Raw genomic sequence first — 4,297 nt, forward strand, 5'->3', positions numbered from 1 at the left:
ATATATATATATATATATATATATATATATATATATATAAAATAGGTACGTATATACCAAGAACCAAGAATTTATTAAAGAATATTAGCTTTAAAGGAACAGACAGGACACATTTAATCTAATAAGTCTCTAAATCTTAAACACTTTAAAAAAAATCTAGTTACAGCTAGATTTATGAGTATCTAGTTATTATCTCCCCTTGAATTCAATCTCTCTAATATCATTAGTCTTAGAGAATTTGTCAGAGGAATTTTATTTTATTTATGCTATTCCTACAATACTTAGCGCATGACAGAGTGAGCAGCCATTTGCACAGGAACGAGGAGCGAACGTTAAGTCGATAAGTATTCTTCCTTTGTTATTTTTTTTTTACTAGTTAAAAAAAAATTATTAGTTTTATTCAATAACTTTATAAGGTATATAGTGGTTTTTACTAAGTAATCTTTTTAAATACTATTAACTTACTTTTGACATTAAAAAAAATGGTAATTTATACTTGTATAGATATGGGTAAAGCTTATAGAAATTTATTATTCCCCGTAATGTTTATATAGATAGCTTGTAGGATTCGATGTGTTTATAATATAGTCATCGAGGGTTTCCTTTAGTATTTTATATATATGTATCGGTATTGTAATTTTAGGAGCTATTTGTAATTTATATATTTTTATTATATTTATTATTTATATTATTTTTCTATTTAATATGACTTATGTATTTTTAACTTTGACCCGTTAATAAAAATAATAATAGAATAAATAGCCTAAGGACACAGTGGTGGATTTATGCATTAGGTGGTGGTTGGCACTCCATCGGTTACGACGACGGGGGTTCCAGTTGATCCGATCAATTGCACAGCCTGTTCGTGAAATTAACGTGCAAGTGGCTGAGCACTCCACAGACACGTGTACCCTTAACGTAGTTCTCGAGGAGATTCAGCGTAACACAGTGTGACAAGGCTGGCCCCTTTGAAATATAGGCACAACAGAAACAGGAAGTAAGAGTGAGAGGAAGTTGTGGTGAAAGAGTACAGCAGGGTTCGCCACCATCCCCTGTCGGTGCCTCTTGGAACTCTAAGTGTTTTCGCTCAATAAACACTCACAATGCCCGGTCTGGGAATCGAAACCGCGATCCTACGACCGCGAGTCCGCTGCCCGAACCACTGGGCAATTGCGCCTCCACTATGTATTTGGTATAGCCTTGCTAAACACCCCACCTGCGCCAAAAACACGTGTGGCGTTGATTAAAAATATCTTCTTTCCCCACAGACTAATAACAGGTAAGTTATATATATTTTCTCAAATATTTTTATTGTATTTTATAGAATGTTTTTTAAATGATTATATTATTTTATTGGAAATAACTTTCTACGTGTATTCCATACAATAAGGTTATCCCGAAATAGGAATCGCGGTTCTATTGGTAAAATTTGTAATAAGGTACACATACATGTGTATATATATAAACGCATGAATGGGTCTGCAAAATTAGAGAGTGAGATTTTCAAGGGTTTCTGTAATTAATTTCTTTACACTAGTCTTGGGTTGTTGCAGCAATCTGCGTTCAACGTAAACTTACACTATGTGAGAAACCTTGGCGAATATACATAATTATAAATATATATGAATTCCAATGCAACCAGTATATGATACATGCCTGCATTTTGCGAATGGATGAAGAATGTTTATCTTATCGTTTATGGCGTCTTCATAGGTCTTCAATGCACATCAGTCCATGTAGGTGTACGTTCATATATATATATATATATATATATATAATGATAATAATATTAATATCGGGTGGTGTCGTGAAGAAATATGTTTATATCAATACATATCTGTGACGTTTGGTACTCGAACATAAATTCGCGTGGGGATCTGACTGCTATCATATTATACATCTGGGAACAAATATCTAAACTTTATCTTGGTTGGATAGAGTCAAATTTTCGTTTTGTGCAGGAAAGTGTTCAACGCATCTTCCCTGGTTTTCAAAACGCTCACTGTTGATGTTATTCTGTTTAATTCTTTTGTACCCAATATCAGTCTGCAACTGATATTGGGCACTTTGTATTTGTTGGTCTTATGTTGTGCAGGTTCATGCGAAGATTCTGCACACCTCTCTTTTTAAGTTCAATACCGTGTCGGATAAATATGTTTTATGCCAGTTGTTCTTATCTGTAAACGAATCTCACTCGTTTCGTGTATCTTTCCCATAAACTATTTCCAGTTATTCCCACATAATTTTCTATGATTGCATCCATTACTCTGGTACTTTACCAACCCTTATTGGTATATTACTTTCGAAGTACAGCATAACGATTCCAGCGTGCACACTTACCATAAACATTGATATACTCACCGGAATGGCTCCTTTAATTTCCAATTCCTTATCACTTTTCGGAATAAGTAAGCTTTGTTTCCCTATATTTAGATTTGACGTTTGATTCAGTTATTTGCTTATGTAAGGCATTTCAATGAGATCCAAAATACCGTCGCTGATAGTCTAATTTCTTTCTTACATTCGGCTGAAAACGGAAAATGTTTGTTACAGCCGACTTACCATCACTATTTTAATTACATAATTTAGTGATTCTTCTCTTCCGAAGGAAAATCACATGACAGAAATACCAGCCAATTCATCATCAAGCTAAGTATGTCTCTCTTATAAGACAATATACTGGAAAATTCTCTGAAGAAGTATAATGAATGGTTCCTGGTTAGACTCATTCCGAGCGAAATTCTAGTTACAAAATAACAACAAAATAGCGTGGACAAGCGAGTAAATCTTGCTAACTCAAAACAATAGCTTGCTATGTTAGAAAATAAGTCAAACATCACTGAAATCACCCACTAAAATCTTACGAACAGGAAGGATTGGCTTTTTAAAAATATAATATAAATTTAGAAACAGGTATAGCTGTGTAATTAAGAACCTCGCTTTCCAGTCACGTGATTTCGGGTTCAGTCCCACTGCACGGCAGAAGGAAATTATGTTGAAGCCCGCCCGTCTTTTATGCTCGCGCTCACACACATACACACACACGCATACACAACAGTGCGAAAAACATGAAGAATGTATACGCAGAATAATCGATGTATTTATTAGAATAGTCAATTAATGTTGCCTATGCACGTTTCGGTTTAATTACTAAAATCCATATTTATGCAATTAAATTGCATTATGAATTTGAGAAAGGAAAAACCTTCATCATGGCAAAAAGTAGAAACTGATTGTTATTTTTTCATACATCCTAACAGATGGAGAGCTTCTTCCAATTGTAGTCTGTGTGCCTTGGATTCTCTTCTAAAAGTAGCTATATATATATATATATATATATATATATATATATATATATATATATATACATATTTATATTCTTATGCATACAGCGTCTTATGCATAGAACGTGAGGTAGCGAGTTCGATTCCCGGACCGGCCTGTGTATTGCGTTCTTGAGCAAGACACTTTATTTTACGTTGCACCAACTCACTCACCTCTGAAAATGAGTGGCGGAGTTAGCGGTGTCAAGATCTATCAGCCCCTTAGTTTTTCCCGTGGAGAGGTGTAGCTGGCATGGTTGGGTGACTGCTGGTCTTCCATACACATCTTTGCTCGGACTTGTACCTCTGAGGGGAACATTCCAGGTGGAATCCCATGGTCATTTAGGATCGAAGGAGTTCTTTATATATATATATATATATATATATATATATATATATATATACAGTGCGGTAAAGTATACCACTACAATATCTAAAGACATAACAATGTAATTATAATAGAAATCACAAAAAACTTTGTGAAATACATCTACACAGTGTTTCCTGACCGAAATATTAATTTTATCTTTTATTTACTTGTGTCATTACAATGCGGCCATTCTGGTGCACTGGTTTGAAAGACTTAGTCGGATACATATCATAATGCATTCCAGTGTTGGTTTATATAACGTACGATATTCCTAAGAGATTGGTTGTATTTACTGTGACGTTATCTCCCCAGTGTTGCTCTCTGCCTTATTTCTAAATGCGCGTATTCGCTCAAATATCGACCACATTTTACTAAACCGTATTGTTCCTTTAACCAACTTCATAAATGGCGAAATTAATATTACACGAAGGATACCGAGGGTAGTTATATTTCGCAAAACCGTTTGTTATTTTTATTATCTCATGTCATATATTTTTCGCCCATTTATTCCTGGAAGGGTCGTGGGGACAGAATCCCCAGAACCGCATTCCATTGGATCTCCTATGCAGGCCCTTCCGATCTCCCGAATGTTTCGCAACCCTCT

The sequence above is a fragment of the Octopus bimaculoides genome, chromosome 6 (assembly GCF_001194135.2).
Source record: "Octopus bimaculoides isolate UCB-OBI-ISO-001 chromosome 6, ASM119413v2, whole genome shotgun sequence".
Classification (NCBI taxonomy): domain Eukaryota; kingdom Metazoa; phylum Mollusca; class Cephalopoda; order Octopoda; family Octopodidae; genus Octopus; species Octopus bimaculoides.